Source organism: Capsicum annuum, chromosome 1 (genome assembly GCF_002878395.1).
Source record: "Capsicum annuum cultivar UCD-10X-F1 chromosome 1, UCD10Xv1.1, whole genome shotgun sequence".
Taxonomy (NCBI): Eukaryota; Viridiplantae; Streptophyta; class Magnoliopsida; order Solanales; family Solanaceae; genus Capsicum; species Capsicum annuum.
This window is the reverse complement of record NC_061111.1, coordinates 132,817,869-132,838,682: the sequence shown is the minus strand read 5'-3', so window position 1 is coordinate 132,838,682 and position 20,814 is coordinate 132,817,869. Positions and strand designations below refer to the sequence as shown.

Genomic DNA, 20,814 nt, shown 5'->3' with positions numbered 1-20,814 from the left:
TTAATTTTCAGCCTTTTAAACCCGCATCTAGAGGGGTAAAGGGTTTTTTTTCCACCTTATATAAGCCCTCAAAACATATCATTAAGCCATCCAAGAGGCAAAATATACTCATTCTCTTTAGAATTTATCAAGAACAAACCCTAGTTCATCAGATTCAAGATGCAAGACTCAAGGTTTCCTCCATTATTCTTCAAGAATTCGCCAACTAAGGTATGTTAAGTGTTTATCCAAGGGTTCCGTCCACCCCTGGAGTCCAAGAAACTCTTTTAAACTTTAAGTAGTTGGAATTTAAGATTTCCATGATTGGAATTAAAGTGTATTCATGATTATTATTTGAATTAGATTTCTATTTCATGATTTATTAGCGTTTCATGTGGAATTGATTAGTATGTGTGTGGATTTATGTGAATCCATGTTAACCCCTTGAAATTATGAAACTGGAAGTGACTCATGATGCTCACTTATTGTTTAATGTTATGTGTATATATTATGCTCACCAAGTGCTTGATGAATTATTCATATGAACTAATAAGGGAAAGAAATCATGTCATGCTAGCCTATGTGCAAGTTACACCATGTAAGTGTTTGATAAAATATCTCTATAGATACATTATGAACAAGTGTGCATTTTTATGCTATGCAAGATCATGTGATGCTTTACTTTTCATGTTATCGAGTCCTTGGGGTATTTGATACCCGATAATTTAGCTGTTTGCCTAGAGTTAGTGTCAGTTACAGAATAATCTCAGTCATGTCACGATCAGTAGTACTCTTAGTTAGTTATAGAACTCAGGAAAAACTTAGTAGATTCAGTATCAGTCCAGTCTAGTTCAGTATTCAGTTTAGACCTCAGTAAATTCAGCCTGTTAACAAAATTCAGTATTATTCCGTCAGTCAATGGAACTCCGTGAACTTAGTTCAGTTTAGTTAGACAGTAAAATCAGTATTAGTCAGCCAAGCCTAGTGTGAATTAGAAATCAGTTCAGTGTCTATTCAGATGGGAGTAGGATTCAACATCGAGTTAACCCAGGGATGGGGGCATTTCTACCAGCAGAAGGTTTGAACCTTAGTTGCAATCCCTGTGTTACAGAACAATGCAGCCAGCGTAGTTTGAGATATCTTTCTATCAGCTATTATGAGGATTGGTACATCTCATTCGAATTTTTTCTGCTAGCGAGGGTTGACGAAAGAGCTTTCTGTCAGAGAGGGTTAACTCAACTTGTCTTTACCCGTGGCACGGTATTGACACCCTTCCGACTAGGGTTACAGGTTGGACCCTAATCTATTTAGAAAGGGGAATGTCGGTTAGATGATTACCTCCCTTCAAATCCAGTCTCAGTACAAAACTCAATTCAGTTCTACAAATTCAGGACTGTCAGACACACTCCACAGAATTAGGACTGTCAGATACAGTCATTCAGTTATCAATAATTCAGTATCAGTATCCTCAGATATTAGTTAATCAGTATTCAGACGCAATTTTCAGTGTTATCATGATCTTAGTTACAGTTTGCGTATTCATGCATGTACTCTCATCCAGTTATACTCATGTCATTCAGTCAGTATTGTTCATGCATATGAACCTATGCATTTCAGCCTACCTCACTTAGCATACCAGTACATTCAAAGTACTGACGCATACTTTTCTCTTGCACTATAATGTATTATATCATAAGTGCAGACGCACGGGCTCCTTAGCACCCTTAACAGTTCAGATCTTCAGCAGTTAGAGTTTGTGGTGAGTCCTCATAGTTTGAGGACATGATTATTATTTCAGCATTCCAGTTTATTTCAATGGCTGAAGTTAGTTGGGGACTTGTCCTATCAACTCCACATTTCAGACAGTTTAGAGGCTTTTTATACTATAGTATTTTCAGACAGATGTATCAGTTTTGGTATTACTATTCTCGGACTCAGTTTTATTTCAGTATTGTGCTGAAACTTATGGCATGTTTTCTACATATTTCAGTATTATTATTCAGTTATTGCAGCAGGTACCAGTCATGGGTTAGCTTGTGGTTCTTTGGGATTATGAGCACCGTGTAGCATTCGGGGTACAGACTCGAGGCATTACAATCAACGATATTGCGGGATGAAGACTCGTACTAGAATCTGTATCAGGAGAAAAAATACAGAAGTGAAATATGAGAATCAAAACTTGTGGTACCTAATTTCAAAATGTATGTTTGTAATGTGGGGACGAATGACCTAAGGCGTAATGTAATATTTTGTATGTCTATATTTATGTCACGATCCAATTTCTCAGATCATGATAGTGCCTATTATAATCTACCAGTAGGCAAGCTAACCCCGTAGTCCGGAACTACTAGTAATGGACTACCAAGAAATATAAAATAAAGAATGCGGAATATATGTAATAAAAGCCTATGTAATAAAAGCCTAACATATACAGGATAATCCCAAAACCTAGTGGTATCCGTACATGAGCTTCTAATATAAAAAGAATACAAGTGAGGCAATAAATGAATATACAGATACAACTATCTCTGAAAACAACATAGAGACTAGTCTAGTACATAAGAAGAAGGAAAGTGATACTTCGAAAGTCTGAAGCTCACTCTATGTTTCCGAATCATGATTGCGTTGTATGACTCACACAACATCGGCGATAACCCATACTATGATCTGCAAGCTGCAGAAGTGTAGTATCAGTACCAAACACATGGTACTCAGTAGGCAACTGCCAACTGAGCTCCAAAGATAATGCAAATATCTAGCACATATAAATAGAATGGAATCTATATCCATATATCCAGCATCCACACAATAAATCTAAAGAGATAATAAGGATAAACTATCATATTCTAGCCATACTTAGAAATCTCAACACTATACCATATATCACTAGCCAATATACAAAATAAAGGCGAAAGAAGGACCACTTTGGTAGGAGCATACAATGCTGAACTCACTGGCAGATTCCCATCTATAATTGCAACACAGGTGACTGACTCCACATCAACTGCCGGCTCACAAGCACTGGGTACCTTGCCAATACCAATTCTACAAATCAGGACCTCACCACATGCTAATAAACTCCATGAAATAGTTTCCCACAAATGTAATGACAACAGTGAAGAGGTACAGAACTCCAGTATTGAGGAAGGCAGTAAGGAAGATAAAGATGAAGACAACAATTCTCAGAATCTCAACGAAGTTATGAGGTTGGCTGGGTCAGCAACAACTCCTAAATCTCATACTAATAGAACTCGAAACAAATCAGAGGTCTTACAAAATAAGAGAGTACTGCCCAAACGGGGATCCAAATAATCTGACATAGCACTATGAAAATGTTATTTTGGAACATAAGGTCTGTCAGGACATTTCATGCTTTCCACACGGTTCAGATGCTTCATAAGCACCACAAATTCAGCTTTGTAGCCTTAATGAAACCATTCCAAGAAGGCTATTCCACTGCAGAAGTATAAAAGAAAACTGAGGATGGAGTATGCTAATTGTAATGTAAATGGTAAGATATGGATTATTTCTCAAAATAACATTCAAGTTCAGGTTCTGGCTGATTTTGAACAACAGCTCACTACTAAATTGAAGTTTGTGGATGATAATTGGGAAATAGTCATCACCTCTGTTTATGCAAAATGTGATCCTAATCAAAGAATGGATTTGTGGAGTGATTTATATGCCATTCACAATAACTTGTCTCTACCTTGGCATGTGGGAGGCGACTTTAATGTTATTCTTGATGCTGAAGAGAAAATTGGAGGGCTCCCACTATATCCACAAGAATATGAAGATTTTGAATTTTGTGCAAACTCATGTGGATTAATCGATATAAAATTTAAAGGTAGCCCGTTTACATGGTGGAATGGTAGGGCAGATGCAAAATGTATTTTCAAGAGGCTTGATAGACTGCTTATTGACCACGAGTTCTTGGGTGCTGTTGGTAAGGCTGAGCTAGAACACCTAGCAAGGACTGGGTCAGATCATGCTCTACTTTTACTTTCCTGTAGTGGTCTAGAAGAGAAACCTAATAGACCTTTCAGATTTCTAAAGATGTGGCTGGATACAGAAGGTTTCATGGAAGTGGTTCAAAATGCTTGGCACTCTGTTGCTAATGAGGATGTGTTCATCAACTTAAAGCTAAAAATGTAGATGACAAAATTAGCTTTAACAAAATGGAGCAGAGAGACACCGGGGGACATATTCCAACAGTTAGCAATTAGGGAAGAAATTGTGAAGATTAAAGAAGCGTTAGTTGAGGAAGGCCCTACTGCTGCAAATAGGGCTGTGCTGAGGCTTGCTCAAGCTGAGTTAGTTAAATATTTGAAACTGGAAGAGGATTATTAGCAGCAAAAGGCTGGTATACAATGGTTCTCGGAAGGGGATCGTAACACCAGGTTTTTCCACAGCGTGGTAAGAGGTAGGCGTAATAGATTGAATATTACCAGAATTTAAAAAGAAAATGGTGACTGGGCAGAAGGGTCGCAACAGGTTGCTTCTGAAGCCGTTGGATTTTTCAAGGATCAATTCTCTTCTCAGTTACATTCAACTGATTTTACTTTACTGGAAGCAATCCCCCATTCAGTAACAGTGGAAGAAAACAGACGTCTAAATGCTACTTGCTTTGAAGAAGAAATTAAAGCTACTGTTTTTGGGTTAAATGGTGATGGTGCTTGTGGTCCTGATGGCTTCAATGGATTATTTTTTCAAAGGACATGGGAGGTAATACGAAAAGATGTGTGCGCAGTGGTGAATGCATTCTTTCAAGGTCAAACTCTTCCTAAATCCATCACTCATACAAACTTGGTCCTTATTCCTAAAAAACAAGTCATTCACTCTTTTTTAGATCTTAGACCTATTAGTCTTAGTAATTTTCTCAACAAGATTATTTCAAGAATCTTACATGATAGGTTGGACAAAATACTTCCAAAACTGATTTCTCAGAACCAATCTAGTTTTGTGGAAGGAAGGAATATCTCTGAAAATGTTTTGTTGGCGCAAGAAATTATTTCTGATATTAGAAAAAGGGGTAAGCCGGCTAATGTGATTTTTAAACTTGATATGGCTAAGGCTTATGACAGAGTTGAATGGTTCTTTCTAGTTAAAGCCTTGGAAAAAATGGGTTTGATAGCGGGATTGTTGATAAAATTTGGAAATTGCTCTCTAATCACTGGTATTCTATCTTAATTAATTGGCAAGCACATGGTATCTTTCACCCTACTAGAGGGGTGAAGCAGGGTGATCCGTTATCACCTGCCCTTTTTATTCTGGCTGCGGAAGTGCTCTCTAAAAACTTAAATGAATTGTTTAACAACAAGGATTTTAAGGGTTTTGGAGTGCCAAAATGGAGTGAACAGATTAATAATCTCTCGTATGCAGACAATACCATCATTTTCACGAATGCAGACAAGTAAAGCATGCAGCTGGTTATGCATACTCTCTCTAGTTATGAGGTACAATCTGGTCAAAAGATAAACAAAGGCAAAAGCTTCTTCTATGTCCATAGTAAAATTGCTGGAAGTATTGTTCAAGACATAGAAGGTGTGACTGGTTTCAACAAAGGTAAGTTCCCTTTACTTACCTTGGATACCCGATAGGTCATGCAAGGAAAAAGAAAGCTCATTTTTCTGATTTGATTTAAAAAGTTCAAAATAATTTGCAAGCTTGGAAAGGAAAGCTACTGTCCTTTGGAGGTAAATATGTACTTATCAAGAATGTTTTGCAAAGCATCCCTATTTACCTTCTCAAAGTTATCTCTCCTCCTAAGTGTGTCCTGCATGATCTATATAGAACCTTTGCTAAATTTTTGTGGAATTTCAAAGAAATAGGCAGGAGTAAGCACTGGGTCTCTTGGATTGATATGTGTTTGACTAAAGAAGAAGGAGGACTAGGCTTTAGGTCCCTGTTTGATGTATCCAAGGCTCTTTTTACGAAGCTATGGTGATATTTAGAACCAAAAAATCATTGTGGACTAATTTCCTATGGAATAAGTACTGCAAAAGGCATAGACCTCAATTGGTTGAATGGAGAGGGGGGTCACAAACCTGGAAACTTATGTTGGAAGCGAGGGATTTCATTGATCAAGACATTTGGTGGGAACCTAGATGTGGTCATTCAAGTGTTTGGTTTGATAATTGGTCTAAACTGGATTACTTGCTCCCCGTTAACTATCCTATCAATTTTGAGGTGGAGGACCTCAAGCTTTTGTAGTTGGATGGGGGCTGGAATGAGGACCTGATGGCTCAGTTATTCCCTGAAGAGATATGTCAACACATCCTCTCTGAAATCCCCATCATGATTGATGAAGATACATGGGATCACCCCTGGTGGATGAATACTCCCTCTGGAAAATTTACTGTGGGTTCTGCTTGGGAGTTAGGAAGACATAGAGCTGAGGTCAAGGAAGTGTATAAGCTCATGTGGGTCAAAGGAATTCCTTTTAAAATAAATTTCTTCTTCTGGAGCTTATGCAAACAAAGACTTCCACTCGGAGAAGTTAACAGGAACATGGGTATATCAGATGATGTAATATGTGCCTACTGCAATGAACAGCAAACAGAAACCTGGGAGCATCTGTTTCTCTCTTGTCCTAAAACTGCTAGACTATGGAACTCTTTCTCCTATATTGCAGGTGTAACAGGTGCGTTTCTTCAGCTCAAATGCTCAATATACAGCTGTTGGAATGCAAACTGTAACACTAAGCTGAAACCATTATATCAAGGCATGCCAATTTTCATTCTTTGGCAAATTTGGAAGGCTAGGAATACAATAAAATATAGAGGTAAATACTCTTATTGGAGAATGGAGATGGAAGTTAATTGCAACATTTCTTTATTTGCAAGAAACAAATATCCTTGTCTAACTCATCTGCCAACATCATGGCCGTAAATATATGCCTAGGATACAAGCTAAAGTTATCAAATGGTCAGCACCAGGTCAAGGAGTATATAAGTGTAATATTGATGGTTCATCCAAAGGGGAAACTGGTAGTAGTTCAATTGGATTTTGTGTTAGAAATTGGGAGGGTACTTTTATATCTGCTGAAACAAGGAAGATCGAGGATTGTCACAGCCTTTCAGCTGAAGTAAGAGCCATAAGAATAGCGCTCCAACACTGCCTCTCCAATCAATATACTCCTTTGGTGATCGAAACAGATTCCACGACTGTCGAGCAAGTCCTACAAGGTATGTGGGAGGCATCATGGGCCATCTCAATAGAGATAAACAAGATACGGAGTTTGATGGCTAATAATTTGGTAGAAGTGACACACGTATTCAGATAAGGGAACATGCTTGCTGATTTTTTAACTAACTACATTCACTGTTTTGCAGGTACTCAGCAACTAACAATTCTTTTTAGGAACTACCAACCCATGCAAAGACAATTCTGAACATGGACAAAAATCACGTGCCTAACATCAGAATCAAGAAACAACAGAACAAGGAATTCAACCCCTCATCAACAATATAACAAAACAACAAAAACAGAGTTGGAGCACAAGAGCAAAGACTACATTACAACACATTAAAGGTGTATTATAGGTGATCAAATATCACTCTACACTCCATCCTTTGTCAGAGGTATTAGCCTATGGCTCAGTCTGCTAAGAAGGATGGTAACACACCTGAAAAACTGTATAATCGAAAGAACTTTTTTGGGTGCAGATACTTCACTTTCTGGTTGGCTGTGAAACTCCTATAACTACGATTTCATCTAGTTATGATTCTACATGAGGAGTTGAAGACGTCTTCATGGCTTTGATTGACTTGGCATTTGTGAGAGTTTTTGAATGCCCATCGAGCAATCAACCCAAATTCCTCAAGTATGGATCATGGTAGAAGAATGGCAGACTTAGCTGCTACGCAAGTCAAGGCCTTTATCTGCTGAAAACAGTTCAACAAGATCATGAGGAGGCGAACAAGGCAAAGTCGAAATGTAGCTTTTTACTGCATTTTCTTTCCTTTTGTCCTATTTGTTACATCTCCATTTCTTTGTATTTTGTTTTGTTTTTCCATTTCCAGGATCTCTTGATCCAATTTTGTTCTTGGATTCACTTGTATTCAGGAATGAATCTTTAATTAAAAACAAAAAAACAGTATACAAGGTAAGGACTGAATATACAATCTGAATAAATGAAGGAAGAAAGGCATATACAGTAATACCATAACTATACGAAATATATATATATATATATATATAAAATGAGGTCAACTCGAAGTACAACCTAAAACATCATATCCTCATTTTAAGACCTTTACTCATAGCAGGAATTAGTACTAACATGCTCATGGCTTCTAATCTATACACCTAATCATGAGCTAATAATGTATAAAGATATGCCCGTAAAATTTGAGGGGCCAGAATCATACCTCAAATATGAATACAGGATCATTAACAAAGCTGCCACAGACTAACCATAACAATGATAATAATAATATTAATGACTACGCGAGTAACCGGCTAGTTCGGACAAACAATACCTAGTCGAGCCTTTCACATACCCCTACTGCCCCAGGCTCAGAAGGTTCAATCAACATATAACACACCACAATGAATAATCGTCACCCATACCTATGCAAACCCCTATAAGGCTGATAGATATAGGCGCATACTGATAATAGGCAATGCACATGCAAGAATGAATGCCCAAACATACAATCTGTAAAATCATAAGTAACCCAGGCCGTCATACAATCTTTATGATAATGATGTGATATAGGAGGTCGTCGTACAACCTCTAGGCTGTCGCACGACCTCTATAACAATGATGTACAGGAGGTCGTCGCACAACCCCAAGACCATCTCATAGTCTCAAAAATAAAAGATGTGATATGGGAGATCGTCGTACAACCCTCGAGATCATCACACAATTTCAAAAATAAAAAGATGTGATATGGGAGGTCGTCACACAACCCTCGAGAATGTCGCACAATATCAAAAATAAAAAGATGTAGTACGAGAGGTCATCGCACAACCCAAAGACCATCGCGCAGTATCAAAAATAAAAAGATGTAAATCTATTGCTTGGGGTAAACTTGGGGACTAAATCATTATAAAAGTGTAGAAAGGATCGAAATTCTCATGAGCGGAGTAATCATTAGTATCCAAAATCATAGACCAGAATCCATCTCGGCCAAATCCTTTAAAACACCATTTTCTATCTCAATACATATAAATCATCCATTAAGGTGGTACGATTTCCGTTACGAAGAAATCCATTTAAAAAGGCAAAAAATGAGATCTTACCCCTTTTTAGGAAAACAGTACTAAAATCAAATTTTAGTTGGAATCGTACCATTTTCCATTTTAAAAATCATGAGCGTATCAAGTCTATGCATGCCATCACCAGTATTCACACATTGAAACCATAAACGTCAACATGTATATAAACTACGGCCACATCCTTCACAAGGATAAACACTTCCTGGAATCCAACTGTTATCGTAACACGACCTTAATAATATGTCCGAAATAATTATAATATCACAATCGCGACCTTAGGCCCACATAACTATTCGAAGCTCATCTCCATAATCATATTCATAAACCATAGCATGTCCTTGAGGCATAACATATCTATAGGCCAACTATCATAATCCAGGAAAAAACCATCACCATTTATCAAGTCACGAAGTAAGCACATACTAAAGGCTTATTAGTCTCAACCGATCCTAACATACGTAAATAAGTCCTCAAGGGATAACGCAAGTCTTGGCCTAAAGTGGGCCAGAGGAACCCTCTTCTAATCCTCATAACTTCAATAATAAAGACTAAGTCATGGGATTTCTACCCATAATCAATCATAACATTGTCATTCATATGTAATATATATAACACATTATTTTGTGAAGAAGAGTAGACAAAAGTTTACCTTGAAACCGAACCACAAATCCTTGAATCATCTACAAAACGTCCATTTTCATTCCTTGATCTCTAAAATGTCGCCATACTCTTAAAATCACAATCTATGTGTCATTAGGAGTCAAATGAGACCCATATTGCCATACTTCAAGAATGGGCAAGAATCAAGAATCTCTCCAAGAGCCTTCAAGAAAGAGTTTCCTAAGGTATGCAGATGTTGATTCTTGGGTCCCTTCCACCCGAGAATTTCAAGAATCCTTTTCTAAATTTCAAAGATCTTATGTTTATGAGTTTTCATGATTTATGTGAGTTGAAATTGATGTTCATGCTATTATTGAGTTTTGATTCATGTTTGTTTACAAGGTTTTCAAGCTTTTTAGATGCTTTTTGAACAGATATATCAGTATTCAGTTTTTTGAGTATTTTAGATGTTCTGAACCTTATGGCCAGTTCCCACCAGTTTTTTGCATTTATTACAGATATTATGCAGTGTTCAGGAACAGATATTAGTAGAGGATTAGCTTGTGGTCCTTCGTGGTCATAAGCACCGTGTGATGTTCTGGTTTCAGAAAATTGGGCCATTACAAACTTGCTATCAGAGCCTAAGGTTCAGTAGTGTCCTAGGAAGTCTGAAAAGCCGTATCTAGTTGAGTTTTGTGCATGGGTATGTTGCGCGCCACATTTATGTACAAGAGGCTATAAGATATTTTTAGGAGTAGTTTCCTTTCTTTCAGTGTTCTTGTCGAGCGAGTAAGCATGAGATAATGCCTCCAGGGTTGGTGACCATTCTTGACGTTCTTGTCCTCAGTCTAATCCATATCTTTTTTCCATTTACAGAGTATGCCTCCTCACAGAGGTAATGCCTCTAGGATTGGTGACCAGCCACCTCAGCTAGTAGATCCTGAGAATGAGAGTGTGTCACATGCCGAGTTTCGGGCAGCTTTTCAGGCGCTAGCCCAAGCTGTGACTAACATTCAGGGTAATTGTCAGGCTATAGCCCCACCTTAGCAAGATAGGGGTTCAGGCTCAACCAGAATTAGAGATTTCATGAGAATGAGCCCGCCAAAATTCTTTGGGTCAATAGCAGGTGAGGACCCACAACTTTATCTAGAGGAGGTGAGGAAGATTACTCAGATTATGTATATTTTTGAGGAAGAGAGTGTAGAGTTAGAGTCCTATAGGCTGAAGGATATTGCTCATGATTGGGTAGTGATGTGGGAGAAGAGTAGAGGGGGGGATGCAACTTTCGTCACTTGGCAAGAGTTTCAGGATGCCTTTCTAGATAAGTTTTTCTAGTTAGAGATGAGAGAGGCTAAGGTAGAAGAGTTTATAAACCTAAGTCAAGGCTCTATGACAATGAATGAGTATTGTCTTAAGTTCAACCAGTTAGCTAAGTATGCTCCTGACTTGATAGGTGACCCTAGAGCGAGTATAAGTAAGTTTATGACTGGTGTGTCTGGGTTGGTGTTGAAAGAGTGTAGGAGCGCTGTGATCAATAGAGATATGGAATTTGCTAGACCGATAATGCATGCGCAGTAGATTAAGGCAGATAAGATGAAAGAAAGAGAGAGAGTGAGTAAGAAAGATAGAATAGGTAGTCATGGTTTCTCTCAGATAGCATAGCCAGAGATTTTAAGTCCTAGCTCTATCCTTAGCTAGTGTACCCTCACCAAGTTCGGGGATGTTAGTTATGATGGAGCGCCAGGCCCCAAATCCCAGAGTAGTGCTAGTGGTATTCGTACCTATTCGCTTTGTGTAGAGTGTGGCAAGAGCCACCTAGGTGTGTGTAGAGCAGGTAGTGATGTGTGATTTGGGTATGGTACTACAGGCCACAGAATGCGAGAATGTAGAGTGATAGCTCAGAGGGGTAGAGAGTTTCTTCACCAGGGTGCCCCTTCCAGTGCCAATAGTGGTCAGCGTCAGAATAAACTCTATGCGCTTCAAACTCACCTTGATCAGGAAAGGTTCCTTGATATAGATTCGGGTATGTTATGAGTCCTTCATCTTTATGATTTGCATTGTTAGATTATTTGCTCCCATTTGAGCTTATATTTTACCATGAGTCATGCATTAGTTTCAGATCTTAGACGGTCAATCATGACTCGATTCGTAGGTGCCCCGTACACCGCCCCAGTATTTCAGCAAAGTATTTTTAGAGGGACATAGGGTCCCAAGGAGGAGATACCCTATAATATTACGATGTTTTCATGTCCTTAGACTCATTCAATTGTATGTTTAGACTCTCCTTACGAAGTTAACCAGTTGTCATTGCATAGCCAGTCATGCTTTTGAGAGTAAGTTCAATCAGACATTCATGCATTAGATATGCATATTCAGTAGAAAGAGTTCAGTTTTTCAGTGTATTCAGTCATGCATTCATGAGATCAACTCAGTTATGCATCCATGCATTAGATATGCATGTCAGTTATGAGAATTCAGCTTATGAGTAGCTTCAGTTGAGTATTCCATGCATCAGATATGCATGTCCAGTATGAGAACTCAGAATATCAATAGTTCCAGTTGCATAGTCATGTTTCAGATGTTCTCATTCCTTAAGTAAGTTTAGTTGATCAGTATTCTTATCTTATCAAGCGACATTTGAGGACGAATGTTTCCAAGGAGGAGATATTGTAAGACCCCGCAAAATTTTCACATAGCCTTAGAGCGTGTCAAGTGAAGCATAAATCTGATCCTAAAAGATTGAGAAGTGCCTTCCTAAGTGATAAATAATTTTAACCATGTAGAATTTTCCTAATATCATATTTTTGTCATGTAGATCATTAAATAATCTTTCCATCAATACCAATTTCGTCAAAATCCAACATCGGATGAGAAAGTTATGGCCATTTTACGGAAAACAGTCTGATTCTGAATTACCCAGGTGCGACGGAGAGGTTCGATGGACCGTCGAGCTAGCGACGGACCATCGCACCTCACCATTGCATCGAGACAGTGAGTATACTCTCGGTTTGAGTACGACAGAGAGGTCCGATTCAGTTGAGTATTCTTATTATCAGATCTAGAGATCACCTATTAAATAGGCTTGATCTCAGCCTCAAATTCAGTTGAGTATTCTTATTATCATATCCAGAGATCACCCGTTAGATAGGCTTGATCTCAGTATCAGATTTAGTTGAGTATTCTTATTATCAGATTCAGATATCTTCCGCTAGATAGGTTTGATCTCAGACATAATCTTTTCTTATCATTGATAGTAGATTCCGGGATCATCCGTTAGAGAGGTTTGATCTCCGATTCAGTCAGTCGAGAGTAGCAAGCTTAGAATTCAATTATTGATGTGAGTAGATTCAGTTATTCAGCTTTAATATCATCAGTTTCCGAGATCACTTGCTAGATAGGACTGATCTCAACTTCAGTACTCAGTTATCAATATCTGAAGATTTAGTTATTCAGTATCTCAGTGTTAGTAGTGAGTTCAGATGACAGTAAAGTAGTATCCGAGTTTCAGTATTCAGAGTCATGATGATTTCAGTTATGGTTTGTGCATTCATGCATATGTTCTTATTCAGTACTCTCATGATTATTCAGTCAAGTAATTATTCATGCATAAGCCCTTGCATTTAGCCTTACCTCATCTTGCATACTCAGTACATTCCCACATACTGACGCATTTTGCGCTATGGTGTTTTATATTACACCATAGGTTTAGAGGTTCGAGATCCAGAGTACCCTTAGCAGCTCGGTCCCAGTCAGCAGCAGTAGACGTAGCAGTGAGTTCTCTTCATTCGTAGATGATCCTTATTTTATTACAACATCAAATTTAGTTTATTTTCAGTAGACGGAGTTAGTTGGGGACATGTCCCATCAACTCCATAGTTTAGATAGGTTAGAGGCTTTTCGGACAGATGTATCAGTATTCAGTTTCTAGTTTTTTGAGTATTTTAGACGTTTTGAACCTTATGGCCAATTCCCGCCAATTTTTTGCATTTATTACAGATATTATGCAGTGTTCAGGTACAAATATTAGTAGAGGGTTAGCTTGTGGTCCTTTGGGGTCATAAGCACCGTGTGACTTTCTGGTTCTAGAAAATTGGGTTGTTACAAATCCCGTATATGAAAATGAACTATGTAACCATATTAAATTTGACGTTCCGGACTCAATGGCGCATTTAAATTTTCAATCCGAGGCCATTTTGATGAAATATGGGTCTTGCACCCATATTTCCAATTTCTCAATTTTCCAACCAATTGGTCAAAATGAGCTCGTGTGTCTCAGGACTGAAACCAAAGGTGTATCTAGCCTAAAATTGATATTCTAGAGCTGTTGGCGTAGTCAAAATTTTCATCTAAGGTCATTTACTAGGAGTTTTGGTCCGACACCAAATCCTAACCAGCGAAAGCTCCAAAATAGAGAAATGAGCCTAAAATCCAAACGATCTGTTCGATCACCGAACCAATAGTTCCGGCAAGTTATAAATGACCCGCAACCTCTGTGGGAATGCTCAAAATACCAAAAAGCATGCAATTCAAGGAAATGACATGGAAGGTCATTACAATATCCAATATTAAAAGGACTTTTGCCCTCAAAAGTCAATGGATAGCAAGATCTTAAAAGCTCGAAATCATGACGTACTGGGCCTGCATGCTCCAAGCACGACTTACCAGATAACCTCCATAAATAGAGAACACTTCCAAGGGATTTCTCCATAGGTATCCCTTTTTCAAACAACTTGCTCACTTCACTTCCAAATGGCCAAAACTCAACTTGAACCATCATCTGGCCTCCAACTGAACTGAAAAAGGCTGATACACGCAAATTTGAACCACAACATAATGATACCATCTCGATACCCGCATAAATTAAAAAAGGCTCATCCGATCCAAAACAACCCGAGACATGAGTCATACCATCAACTCCAATTCCAAATACAACCTTCCTTTATTATTCCACACTTGCTATCCACTCCAAACTAGGAGAAAAAATCAACTGGGTCCTTTCCGCACAATCTTATCATAGAGAACTCAAAGAATTGAAGTTGATTCGCTGAAAGTCCACATGACAAATATAAGAATAAGCTCATAGGGTGCTATCTGGCTCATAAATAGAGATAATCATAGAGTACAATCTATGCCCATGCTACAACTTGTCCAGATGGTAATAAAAACTGAAATCTAGAAGATCAACACATAACTACTCATCACTAAATGATACACTCTATGATGTCCCATAATCAAAGAATGAAACCCCACTGAAATAAATCAAGTATATTACTCCCACTAAGTATATCATCCAAAATTCCCAAAAAAGACTGAAGACCCGTGGTCAAAGCGAAGGAACCAATACCGGATACATGGTTATCTGAATACTTATCAACTATAATTCATTCGAGGTCGAAAATATTGAATAGGCAGCCACAAAGTAGGCTCGACCATCCTATAAATGAAATCCAAATTAAGACAAATTTGAAATGAAGATTGCACGCAAGCTCTACAACTCCAAGAAGAAATCTCATCAGCAAGGCTGAATCACTTGATCTCAACTACCCAAACCAAACCTAAAGATGGGTAGGCATTCATTTTCCAAATCTATAACAACTCCCAAATCGCCATTCCAGGACGTCAACTCAAAACTAAGCTAAAATTAAAAAATAGCTAGATAAAAAAACCACTAAAGGGATAAACCATCGATTGAAAATGCAAACAACTAACTCTATATTAGCCGAAGGGCACAAAATTTAGACACAGAAGTAATCACAAGAAAGACCACCTGCCTCTAACTCTCTACCTTCACTTTAGACAAGAACCCTATCACAATAAAAATGAAGCACCCAATCTCTACATTAGAACCAAGAGCAAACCATCATAAAGAGACAAACTTGATAAGTTTTAGAGATTGATCAAAGACATCTAGATAACGATATTAAACCACTATCGGGCGATGATATAGCCACAAGCAAAGAACAGACCTCAAACTGGTCAAGTAAAAATGGGCTATATAAGAAGGGACAACCAATGCAAAGACCTTCGCAACTGAGGAGGCATGTCTAGGAATCCCAAACTCAAAATGGGCAATATGACTAAATCGCCAACTCTAGAACTATAACAGAACCATAAAACGTTAACTTACCTTCAATACCACAATCCACTCCACAATTAATCTAGCATAGACAACAATAAAGAAAAATAACTAACCCCACCTTACTATAGAAAAGAAAATCACCCAACTAAGCTAAAACTGCTCGTGCCACCAAATAAGAACCACAAGGAATGAAATTCTAACTAGATGCTATTAGTCTAGCCATCAACCAAATAGGGATCAATTACATCAAATCATAACAATAACAATAAAAATCATAATATAATCATCAATATAATGAACAGGAGGTATAAAAATAAAAATCAACAACAAGTACTACTCTAGGGCCACAATAAGGTAAATATGTCAAAGTAAATACGACTTGATCTCCAAAGCTACACCCTTAGGGAGAAAATATCAACACAAATTTACTCCATCCACTACTAAGAGAAATAATACATGAGGGAAGTTATAAAATTATAAATTCAATAACAAGGCACACAACAACCATTATGAACTCATCAAGGTATATAATCATCGATGGGTACGAAGACCCTACTACACAGAAATATAAAAAGGTAAATACGGCAATAAAAGCACACATACCATTAGGGGTGGACATAAATACCAAAAAACCAAAATATCGAACCGAACTGAATTATTTCAGTTTTTCAGTTTTGATTTTTTAGTTTTTTCGGTTCGGTTTTGATTTTTTTTTATAAATTCAGTATTTCGGTTCGATTTTTGTTTTTTAGGTTGACGTAATTTGGTTTTCGATTTAAACCAAAATAAACCAAATTTTTTATATACTTTTTTTAATTATTATTATATATATATTAATATATATATATATATATATATAATATTTATTATTTAATATTTATAATATATAAGCCCATAAGCTATTAGGCTTTAGCTACAACCCACTACTGCCTATAACCCAAAGCCCCAATCCAAACACATTCAGCAATCAAAATTGAAAGTTACCTTTTTCATTAATTTTTGCAATCGAAAGTTAATATATAGTCCTCTATCTGATTTTTGCATTGGAGGTGATTATTCTTATTTTTCACCTAGAAAACTTTACAAGTTTATATTGATTTTTCTTTAACGTAAGAAAGTTAAACTAGTCTGATTTACAAATATAATTTAGCCCATTAAATAGGCCCAAAATCGAAAAACCAAATTATTAAACCGAATAAAACCGAATCAAAATATAAATGAACCAAACCGAACCGAACTAATTTGGTTCGGTTTTGGGTACACCTAATTTCATAACCAAAAATCAAAAAAATAAAATAAAAAACCAAACCCAAACCGAAGTACCGAACGCCCACCCCTACCTACCATGGTAAAATCCGCAATCACATGCCTAATAGATCTAAGGAAGGATAAATACGTACGGGTCCAAACTCGAACCAACTAACTGAATTGTCAAAAGATGCGACAAACGTACTATCTCTAATTGAAAAAGCCACAACACTATGAGACTAATATGAATGAATAGAAATCCCACGCTGGAACACCTTCTATACCAGTAATCAATCTCTTTGCAGTCATACAAAACTCCTGAGGTTCTAACCCTGGCTTGAAACATATACTAAGCCTAATGGCTGGCCAACTGACACTGAGAGCACTCTCTACTTTAATGTCCACCTTCCCACAATCATAGTCTACCTCAAGAACTCTAGACTGGTGGGGAATACCTACAAACTCTGTCTGAACAACCAACTCGCGTCTAGGGAACTTTTCGAACAAATGTTTTATCTTATCACAACCAAAACAAGATCCTAAAATACTTTGAGGTACTGCGCCTTATAATCCAAAATGGCCTCTACGACCTAAAAAACCATACCAAAATACTCCATAAGGTTCGATAAGAACTCTGCCTGCTACGACCACTACGACTAGCCTAAGAACCACTCATAGTCTAAAACACTACCCGTAAGAATCAATAGGCTACACGAGAAGCTGACTTCCACCGGAAGGATCCTCACTCCCAGATGAAATACCAATAGCACTATACTGATGGCATGGCATCTTACCACTAATGCATGCTTTCTCTTTGACCTTCACATAATCCACAACCTGAGAGAAGAAAGACCCAGCTGCTATCAAGTGCTCTGATTCCCAATGGAATATCAATGCTAATTCTCTAAATATTTCATGCACCATCTTGATCTGAAGGATATAGCATAGAAATAAGTTTGACCCTCTCAAGAAACCCAATCTCATACTCTGAAACTAATATAAAACCCTGATAACTACTAGCAAATCAAACTCTAGACTAAAAACTGCTCGATAAATTGGATGTCATCCCTTACTGTGAGGTATCTGCAATCAGACTTGGGATCCCCAATGCTGAACCACAAAGGGCCAAAATAGTTGCAAGCTCTATTGGAGCCTGAGCTGGCCCTAAATCCTTCGACTGATACTGTGGATCTTTGATATCCATTTTTGACTCTCTAGTTTAACGCTACACTAAAACTTTTGGAAATACATGCTAAAGTCTCATATGCATTTGTCGGCAACCTCGCATCATTCTTTAGGGAAAAAATAGAGTCAAAGAATGTGCTTGAGGCTCATAGAAATGCGGACATGCAACAAGGGGTCAATAAATGAATTTCCTAAGAATGTCTTTGTAGCCTCTCGAAGATAGGTTGCAGACGTCTCTGCAACAATCCATAGGACTCCACTAAAGACTTAGCTCTTGTACTATTACACCGGTGAACCTATGCTCTAATACTAATTTATCATGACCTAAATTATCGCATCATGATGACACCTACTATAACCTATCGGTAGGCAAGCCAACCTTGTATTCTAGAACTACTAGTAGCGCACTACCCAAAAAGATAAAAAAAAGAATGCAAAATTTATGTAATAAAAGGCTAACATATATAAGATAATCCCTAAACCTGATGGTATCAATACAAGAGCTTCTAACATAAGAGGAATATAAGTGAGGCACTAAATAAATATACAGATACAACCATCTCATAATGCAACATAAAGACTAGTCTAGTACATAAGAGGGAGGAGTAATACTCTAAACTTCAGGAGATCACTCTATGTCTCCAAACCATGGTTGCTCCCATAGCACGTACAATATCAACGATAACCCATACTATATTCTGCAGGCTGCATAAGTGTAGTAAGAGTACCAAATATATGGTACTCAGTAGACAACTGCTAACTGAGCTCCAAAGATAATACATATACCTACAATATATAAATAGAATGAAAGATAAACCCATATATCCAACATCCACATAACAAAGCTAGAGAGATAATAAGGATAAACTATCCTATTCCAACCATACTCAGAAATCTCAATACTATACCATATCACCAGCCAATATTCAAAATAAAGATGAAAGAAAGATATATAATAGTATACAAGGTCAAGGATTGAATTTACAATCTAAATAAATGAAGGAATAAAAGGATATATGGTAATACCATAACTACACAAAGCTATATATATTTATATATATATATATATATACATATATAACGAGGTTAACTCAAAGTACAGCTGACAATATCATATCCTTAATTTAAGACCTCATACTCCTAGCAGGATTTAGTACTAACATGCTCAACGCTTCTAATCTATACTCCTAGTCATGAGCTAATCATGTATAAAGATATGCTCATAAAATCAGAGTGGATAGAATCATTACTCAAATGTCAATACCAGATCATTAACAAAGCTACCCAAAATTAACCATAACAATGATCATCACAGTGATATAATAATAATTGATCTGAGATGAATTTATGCACTTCAGTGTTGTTGTCCGGGCTTGTTTAGCATTGTTTTGAGAACTTTTTATGTGCTTAATGTGTTAATAATGATATACTTGAGAATATAAATGTTTAAGTATTATATAAAAATATTTAAGGTGTTTTTCAAGTAAGTTTGTACTTAAATTGATCACTTAGAGTTTAAATAAGAAAACTAGTGTTACTAGCTTGAGCTAGGTGTCTTTCTAGTTGATCTTGATGGTTTCTAATGTGTGTAATGTGTTCCTAATGCTATGATTGTGTAATTATGTGTGTAAAAACCTTGTATAGTGTTCAAGGTTCAATTTGATCAAGCCAAGAGTCAATACACTCAGATAAAGATTAAAAGGACGAAACTAGTTCTTAGCTTAAGTTCTAGTTCAAAGTTGTAGATTATGTGTTAGTTTGAACTCTAATTCGAGGTGTTGTATGTTATGGGATGCTTTGTGAGTTGATGATGATGATATATCAAGGATAAAAAATCTGTAAATCAAGTTCAAACAACATAACAAGGCTTGGAATAGAAGGACGAAGGCATGAAATAAGATTTAACAAAAATTAGACACTTTTGAGTGATGGCATGTCGTGGAAGTAAGCCACCACAATTAGTGGCATGACATGGACTTGGATGCTGCCTAAGGGACACAAAATAGTGCCTTACCACAATTATATTGTGACACTAAGGCATACCACCGCGATAAGGGGCGCGACGTGGACATTGGTTATTTTTGGCAACTTTTGTCCTCCTATAAATAGGACACTTGTGCATGATGCTAAACATCTTGGATTAATTGGAAACATTGAGGAAGTATGGAAAAGACTTAAATTAGGGTTTTTATATCTTTAATTTAGTTTGTTTATGGATTTTAACATGTTTTCTATCTTTGTGATTATGGTTATGTCCATGAGCGGCTAAAAACCCTCTTTCCGGGGTTAAGTCCAAGAACATGATTACTATTGCTTTGAAATAATAATTTGATTTTGATTATTTATCATATTTGGTTGTTTATTCATCCTTGATATCACTATTTTAAGGTGTAGCTACCCTTAGAATACATCTATAGTCAACTTGTGAACCCGGGAGGAGGAACAAAAAGAAAGTACGTGGGGATGAATAAAGTAGGATTATAAATTTCTACACAACG

At 37.2% G+C, this 20,814-nt stretch overlaps 1 long non-coding RNA gene across 1 annotated transcript; it reads left to right on the top strand.

Moving 5' to 3' along the window:
- Nucleotides 1–2,806: 2,806 nt before the first annotated feature.
- LOC124896097 lies at nucleotides 2,807–8,100 on the top strand. Its single transcript, XR_007052540.1, has 3 exons — nucleotides 2,807–7,166; nucleotides 7,314–7,562; nucleotides 7,647–8,100. It is a non-coding gene; the product is annotated as an uncharacterized LOC124896097 (long non-coding RNA).
- Nucleotides 8,101–20,814: the final 12,714 nt, after the last annotated feature.